The sequence below is a fragment of the Balaenoptera musculus genome, chromosome 20 (assembly GCF_009873245.2).
Source record: "Balaenoptera musculus isolate JJ_BM4_2016_0621 chromosome 20, mBalMus1.pri.v3, whole genome shotgun sequence".
Taxonomy (NCBI): domain Eukaryota; kingdom Metazoa; phylum Chordata; class Mammalia; order Artiodactyla; family Balaenopteridae; genus Balaenoptera; species Balaenoptera musculus.
The window spans coordinates 58209401-58218196 of NC_045804.1; positions in this window are offsets into that span (position 1 = coordinate 58209401).

Below are 8796 nucleotides of genomic sequence, written 5' to 3' on the forward strand. Positions count from 1 at the left end.
ACATTATCAAGGCCAAGCCAATCAGAGCATCTCTCCTGGTCGTAGTGATTGATTCAGCAATGGGCACATGACTTAAGATGGGCCAGTGAGACTCAAGCCCGGGACTTCCACAGAAACCACTGAAAAAGAGGAGGCTGTTCTCCCCACCCCACCCCCATCGCCCCCACCCCCGTCAGGTTGCTGAACTAGTGTGATGTAAGCCTGGAGCAGCTTCCCACTGGGAGAGCCAGGCTGAGAATGAAGCCAACACAGAGGGGGTGAGGGAGGAGAGAAAAGACAGATTTCTGCTGACATTGTTTGAACACCTTGAACCAGCCATGCCTGAAGTTTTAACCCTGGACTTTTTAGCACATAAGCCAATACATCAGTTACAACTATTTCAAAAGAAAACCCAGCTCAAGCTGGCTTAAATGATAATTGGATTTAATTGGCTCACTTAACTAAAATCTCCAGCTTCAGGTGATCAAGGTTCTGGCTCCATTTCTTTGACATATACCTCCTAGGCATGTCATAATTTTCCTGGGCTGGTGTCTTGACTGGCTGTAAATTGGCTGTAGCAGATCCATGCCTCACATCCATAGCCAGGGTAAGACAGTGTCTCTCCAAACCAGGAAACTGATACCTGAGCCTTGCTCTGATTGGAAGAACTTGGATCACCTGCCCATCCCTGAGCCAGCTGTGGGGAGTTCGATGAGGAATCAGGGTGATTGGCTTAGGCCCATCAGGGCTCCCCCCTGGAGGTGGGGGGGCAGTTACGGGAGGGGAACACACACTGGGGAGGTGGACAGCACGACCACCACTCGGCTGAATTCTCTTTTCTCCCTCAGCCAGTTGACTTGGTACCCAGATTCCTGACAATAACAGTCATCAACCCCATTTCCAAAGAGTTTTCATTTAATTTTTTGACGGCTCCAGGCTTTTTTTTTTTTTTTTGGCTATGCCACACGTGGCATGTGGGATCTTAGTTCCCCGACCAGGAATCGAACCTGCGCCCCCTGCATTGGAAGCACGGAGTCTTAACCACTGGACCACCAAGGAAGTCCCTCCAGGCTTTTATATTTGCAGCATTTACTGATAATTCTGTTGAGATTTGCATAACACCTTTCTTCCAAACCTCTCATCATGCCTCAAAAACAAGTTTCTATGACCTTCCTCAGATTTCCTCCCAAGGGCATGAAGTGTAACAGTAAAAAACAGCATCAGCTTAATATATAGTTTTCAATCTATGACCCAACATTTGTAGTTTTTATTGGCCATTACTCTTCAGGCTTTTTCCCCTATAGTGGTGAACACTGCAAACAAGACAGGCTTTTTTTTTTTTTTTTGGCCACGCTCCGCAGTATGTGGGATCCTAGCTCCCCAACCAGGGATCGAACCTGCACCCCCTGCATTGGAAGCAAAGAGTCTTAACCACTGGACGGCCAGGAATGTCCAAGACAGGCCATTTTTTTTGGTGGCAGGGGGCGTGCTGCCTTGGGACTTCATTGCTGCCCTGGGTCTTCATTGCTGCCCTTGGGCTTTCTCTAGTTGCGGCGAGCGGAGGCTACTCTTGGTTGCGGTGCGCGGGCTTCTCATTGCAGTGGCTTCTCTTGTTGCGGAGCACGAGGTCTAGGTACGTGGGCTTCAGTAGTTGGGGCACGCGGGCTCAGCAGTTGTGGCGCGCGGGCTCTAGAGCACAGGCTCAGTAGTTGTGGCACACGGGCTTAGCTGTTCCGCGGCATGTGGGATCTTCCCGGACTGGGGCTCGAACCCGTGTCCCCTGCGTTGGCAGGTGGATTCTTAACCACTGCGCCACCAGGGAAGTCCCAACAGACCATTTTAAAGTGTTTTCTTGAATCTACACAGACTGAAACGTCTTACACGCATTATTTCAGTAAACAGTCACCACTGCCCTGTGAGATAGGTAGGCACTCCTGTTATCACCCTTTTACAGAAGAAAAAAGTGAGGCACAGAGAGGGGAAAAATAGCTGCTGGCCCAGCTGAGGAGCGGCAGGGCTGAGATTTTCACCCAAGTCCAAGGGAGTCAGGGACTGGCATCTCCTACAGAGCACCCCTTCCTTGGAAATGTGCACGATATCTTTCTGCCAGTGACTGGCAGAGTGCCCTGAAGAGGCCATAGCACTTCTCTGGCCTCAGAAACGTGCTGTTTTTCCTTCCTCAGAAAATTTCTGGATGAGTTGGGTGCCCTCCACCTTCATAAAGCTTTCAGCTTGGGTCAAGATTTGAAACATAATCACCCAAAGCTATAACTCAAAGACATCTGCCCAGCCAGCAGCATTTGAGCTGGGACTTTAAGGGTGGCTAATTATTGGTTATGCAGAGAGCGAGGAGAGCAACCCTGGCAGGGGGCAGTCTGAGCAAAAGACCAGGAGGCAGGAAATCATGGACCAGTGGTGCCATTTAGCTGGACCACAGGATGCATAGAAGAAAGAAGCAGGGGGTGAGTCAGGAGAGAATGGCTGGAACGAGCCTGGTCTCATGTATTTCTGCTAACTCTGCAGCTGCTGAGAGCAGCCTTCTCCATTAGCAGTCAGGGGCAGGCATATCCCTGGCTGGCCAATGAGAATTCACATCTCCATGGCCATAGTCATTGGTTCAGGGCTGGGCATGTGACCCAAGCCCAGCCAATAAGAGCCATCCCCAGGATTTTAGCTAAAACCATCAGAAAAGTGGCCCTCTCTGCTTCTGAGATTGTGGGCACCAGGAACCATAAAAGCTGGAGATGCAAGGAGCCCTCTTTGTCACCTCACAGACACAATTCTTAATTGTTCAGACCAGTTCAGACCAGCCCAGAAAAAAGTCAGAGCTGTTGAGTCAGGCTGGCGTCATCCTAGCTTTCTTAAAGGACATCTCCACTGTTGCCTCAAGCAAAGTTTTCTTTTGACAGAAACCTCAAAGTCTTTCATTCCTTTTTCTCTTCTTTCACTTATTCTCACCCTCTCTTCCTTCTCTCCTTCCTTCCTTTCTCTTTCTTTTCACATCTCTTTTTCTCTTTGTTCCTCTCTCTTCCTTCATTATTATTATTTTTTACTTAATAAACATCTTTTAAAATAATCCTTTAAAAATGCATGCACACATTCTACAAATACCTGGCCAGTACTTTTCAAAACTGCCAAGGTTGTGAAACACAAGAAAGACTAAGAAGACAGACTTGAGGAGACTAAGAACACAGGACAACTCAATGCAATGTGGTGCCCACTCATACCTGCTTCACAGTACTGAGATGATGGACAGAAAGCATTTAGTCCAGGGCCACATGCAGAGTGGGTCCTCATAGGCTCAGGCTCAGGACTCAGCATTGCTGGAAGAATGTCAAGAGGGCTGGCCTTGGCTCTGGCTGAAGGGGCCCTGGGCCAGGGCTGATGGAGTGGAGTGTCAGGATCTACCAGTCTGTCCAGAGACCTGGGAACACATCTCCAGACTGGTTCTCCCTTCACCCTCTCCTCCGACTCACCTCTGCTCATTCATGCAACTGTCCTTTTCTGAGCTTCTCCTAGTGAAGCTGGGACTGGAGCTGAAGTAGGCTTGTGCCAGGGCTGCCAGGCTGTGGAGAGGCTGACACAGACACAGCAGTTAAGAGGCCAGGACAGAGGGGTCCCAAAAAAGAGGGCAGGAGGCCAGTGACTCCAAAGGGTGAGACAATGCAAATGTAGGGGCCATCTAGACCAGAAAAAGGCCAAAAAAAAAAAAAAATTCTCCCAATCCTTTTCTTTCTTCTGCTTCTTTCTCTCCTTCCTTATTTTCTTCCTCCCCTCCTTTCCTCCCTCCCTCCCTCCCTTCCTTCTTTCCTTCCTTCCACTTTTTTCTTTAATTTCTTATAAGAAAAAAAAAAGGCGGGTACATAAAGCAACTTTGTTATCAATTTTTGTAAATGTGCGTGTCTAAGAGGTACTGAGCGGAAAGATGAGAATAGAATTACATCTTCATTCTCCTCAACTGAGCAGCCGGTTGTGACCGCCCACACACCCAGACAAGGGCAGGAGGGACACCAGCCTGGGCCCTCCCAGGCCTCTCCCCATCGCTGGTCTCTCTGCTTCCTTGTGCTCCCCGCTGGGTGGATGAGGGGCTGCCCTCTCCAGGCTCCTCTGTGGGCACGCCTCCCCCGATCCTGCACTGCAGCCCCACCCATCACCTGGGGTTCCCCAGATGGCCTGCATATGCTGGCCTCTGAGCATCCGTGTGTGCTGTTCCCTCTGCCTGGAGCCCCCTCTCTACCTTTCGGGATCCTTCTAGAAGTCAGCCTGGCTGAGTGCCCACAGGCTTTTAGGATCCAGTGGTCATCCTGCCCTGGGAGCCTTCCTGGATGCCACGGGCATCCTGGCACCTGCCTCCTGGATGGTGACAGGGTAGGTTCTGCACCCCGTGGTCCAGCAGCTTCTTGGAGAGGGGGAGCTGGGACTGGCCTTCCTTACCTGTGTCTCCTCCCCCTGCACGGTTCTGGCATAATTATGCTCACACGGAGCATAATGTCTGAGTATGTTTGCTGAGAGTAAACGATGGAAGACAGGCCGTCTCTGGGGGAAGGCGCTCCGCAAGCCCAGGGGTATCCGACTGTGGTCAGGGGGTGGGGGGCGCTTGTAGCCGCACCCGGCACCCCACACAAAGAGCGGTTTTGGGAGCCAGGGTCCAGTCGCTGCTCTGTGCTGGTGACCCCGGACCACGGCAGCACACAGGGACCCTCAGAGCCTCAGCTTCCTCAACGCAATTCGGGGGCGGGGCCGCCGTGCCTTGCTGGCGGGCTGCCGGGGAGACCGAATAGCGTCACCCGTCCCAAGCCCTCCAAGGACTTTGCACCACACTTAGAATCAAATCCACAGCCCCGCCCCACCGCGGCTAGAAGGCCTGCCCACCCTGCCCCTGCCCTGTTTTCCCCTCACTGTGCCAGGAATGCCCTCCCCCACACATCCGGACGCCCCGTGCCCCATCCCCTCCAGTCCGTCTCCCCAGCGGGCTTCCCCGACCACTAAAATGGGGCCCCCTCCTCCCCCCAACCCCGAAGCCCGCTTACCCTACACGCCTGCCCACGCTCCTGCAGACTTGAGTCACAGCCTGCCCTGTCCACGGGGGGACTCCAGGGCTGTCTGAATCAGCCTGGCCTGGATTCCAGTCCCAACACCACCCCTCACCAGCTGTGAGACTCTGGGCGACCTCCAAACCCACCCTGCGCGTCTCCCATCTGTGAAGTGAGGTGTGAAGCACCTGCCTGGCAGGGTGACTGCAAGGATGGAGCAGGTCTGGGAGGTCACCTTCTCTGGGCAGGATCACTGCACACAGTAGGTGTGACACCCACACGGACATCACCACGGCGGGCCCCTCTCCTAAGCACTTCCCTATGATCTCCTTCAACCTTCACACCAATCCAATTGGAAGTCACCCTCATGATCACATTTCGCCAATGAGGAAACTGAGGCACAGGAAGGCGAAGTGACACAGGTAAGAGGTGGCAGCCTCGGGCTTGGAACCCAGAGTCTGTGCCCTTACCCACTCCCTCCACAAATGGGGGCTGTAAACAGCACTTAGAGTCTGTCCTGTGTGCATGGGAACTGTGCTCAGGGCAGAAGCTCAGTCACATTTGAAGACTCACTACCAAATGTCTGCATTTGGCGCCCCAGAAGCCCAGCTAGAACAAGGATTCAAATGGAAGTTGTTTGTTTGGATGTGACCCCAGGAATCACCTTTAGGGGTGTGGGGAAATGAGACAGGGATGGGGAGGAGCCCACAGCTGTGGGTGCCTGACACAGCCCTTTGCTGTGTGGTCCTGGACCAGCCACCATCCCTCTCTGAACCCGTTTCCTCTTCTATAAAGGAGGCCTCAGCTACCCAGGAGATAAAGAGTGGGAGGTCTCCCGGGACTGAGAAGGGTCCCGGCTGGGCTCCCAGCCGCAGTCCGAGCTCCAGGAAACAGAGGCTGCCCCAGCGAGGGCTCTGTGTGGGCGCAGAAGCCACAGGAGGGCAGGCACAGTGCCCGGGCTGTTACCACAGGGGCTGCAGAGAAACCACATCACAGCCGCCACAGCCTCCACCATCCCACAGCGACTTCCGCTGCTGCCTCTCTCAGGGAGCGTCTCCTCCCGGCAGTCAGCTGTCCCCTCCCGGCAGTTAGCTGTCCCCTCCATCAGCACCTGCCCCAGGTGGCCCGGCAGCCTTACCAAGGGAGGCTGGCCACTGTTCCGGAGGCTGTGCAGCTGCAGGCCCGCTTTAAAAAGTTACGGACACTCCTGCGGTTGAGCTCACGTCCCTGCGTTCCAGCACTTGTGACCTCGGGCCAGTCACTTCCCTGCCCTCATCCTCAGCGCCCTCCTGATCTAGTCCACTGTCCGGCAGCCGAGCCTCCTGCATCCTCTCGACTTTCAGCCTTTGCACTTGCTGTTTCCTCGTCAGTCGTGCAATGCCCTTGAGGGGCGGGGGGGTAAGCCCCCACTGGCCACCCTCCTCAGACTATCACGGCACCTTTCGCCTCCCATCACCTACCCTCCCTCAGTAGCTCTGAGCCCAGGTTGTGAGGTAGTGCTTATCCCTTCGCAGCCTCCTCTGACTCCCCCACTGCAAAGCCCATGAGAGCACAAACTTATCTTGCCTCCTGCCAGACCTCAGGGCCTAGCACAGGGACTGGCATACAGCAAGTGCTCAATAAATGCTTGTCGAGTAAGTGATTTACTGTCTGAAACACTTATCCTTGGTCAATGGCTTGGTCTTCCAGGACCAGACTTAAATGTCACCTTCTCCAGGCAGCCTTCCCTGATTGCTTCCCTGATTCCTATTCTAGGTTTTCAGAATCCCCCGAACCTTTTCCCAAATCATAGTCGCCTAGCCTGTCAGGCGTCGCCGCCCAGTTACCAGGACCCCAGACCGCCCCCCACCCCCTCTTCTCCAAGCGAGGAAGACAGAGCTCGAGGGAGAGGAAGGAGGAGGCGCAGACTGTGTAGGAGGTGGCGCGCGTAGCCAGGCACTGCCCAGGGTGGAGAAGTGAGCAAGGCCCGCGGCCGGAAGGAGGTGGGGGAGGGGCGGGGAGGTCGGTGGTGGCGTCAGGCCCGCGGACAGCGGTGGGGGGGGGGGGGTGCTGGTATTTCCTGAGGCCGCCCGGAAATGCCTGGGGCCGACCTGGGGCCCCAAGAGGGGGCGGCCGGGGAGGTCCACACCCTCCCTCCACGCCCCGCCGGGCTTAGGTCACTGCGAGCCTTGCAAGCCTTCCGAGCAGCCGCGGGCGTGTTGTTCGGTGCCCGTCACAGACGAGAAAACTGAAGCCCAGAGGCCCAGGCTGCGCCCTCCAGGCACCACCACCCCCCCCCCACGCCCCGTCAGGGCTGCGTCAGCCCCAGCCCCTTCATCCCACCAGCGGGGAGGGACCAGACATGGAGGTGGAAGGGGCGGTGGTTGCCTGGCTGACCCCGGGCCTGCTGGGCCAGCAGAGGCCAGCTCCTGGCGCTGGTACATCTCCGCCCCCGCCGGGACCACAGAACGGCAGGCTCCCGGCGCGCCCCATTTCACACGGAGACTGAGGCCCCAAGAGGGACAGGTGGAGGAGTCAGAGCCCATCCTGGGCTGGACAGCTTCTACCTGAGTTCAAATCCTGCCGCACCTCCTGTAGCCGTAGGGCCGGACACGCTGCTTTGCTTCTCTGAGCAGCAGTTCCCTCCCCTATGGTGGGGATGTAGCCGGGCCTGGCTCAGAGGACTGCAGTGAGAAATAAGTTGATCTGTGTAAATCACTGTGTAGAGCACATAGTGTGTTTTCAATAAATGCTGGTTATTATCATAGAAACATGATCAGGCCTCCCCCACCTCCAAACAGAAAGCCTCTCCCCTTGACCTTTACCCTCCACAGACTCCTGCCTAGCCTCTCCTTTTCCCACGTCTTCTGAGCTCTATCAAATACACATCTTCTATAAAGTTAAGCATGTGTTTGACTACAAAAAATAGAAAACAGATCAGAGTGGCTCAGACAAATAGGAGTGCATTTTCCCCCATCCCAGTGAGCTTGGAGATCAGCTATGGCTGGCATTGCTTTACCAGGCCAGTGATGTCAGGGTTCATAACTCTGCAATTTCTTGGCTTTTCCCTCTTGTTTGCAAGATGGCTGCTACTGCACCTGGTGTTGCATCTGCATTCACATTTAAGACAGGAAGGAAGAGGAATGGTTAAGTTTAGGGTGAATTGAAAGCATTTGTCCCTTTTATCATGAAGAGAAATAATTTCCCAGAACCTACCCCTACCCCCCAACCCCACCCACTCCTTAGATCTAATCAGCCAGAACTGTGTCACATGACCACTCCTAACTGCAAGGGAGACTGGGAAAGTGAGTCATTTCTCCTCTCCAGTCTCTTAAGTGGAAGGCAGCAGGGGAGGGGGGGCTGGGGATGGCAGATAGATAGGTCAGTCAGCCGATGTGGCTGCCACACTTTCCCTCCATCTCCCTCTAGCTCGACCACTCCCTAGGCCGTGCTCTCCTAGTCACCCTGACCGTCTTCCTCATCCAGCGGCCACCCCATTTCCATTTCTCTTTGGAAATCGGAAGCTCTGACAACTCTGGGTCTGCCTGCACTTCTGCAGGGCAGCAATCTGCTGATGCTGAGCAGGGCTGCCCCGTTAGGTAGGACATGACTGTTCACCTCAGTCTCTACCACTCCCTAATGTCTCACACGTATTCATATTTCTTGTCTAGCTCTAGTTGGTGTTGGAATTTGCACCCCTGAATTAATGTATTCATTTTCCCCTCCCTGACCTTGTTTCAGGGAAATAACACACAAAAACATCCTTTTAGGTATTTCATGGGTGTGTAGCAAAAAGTTTCCTTTC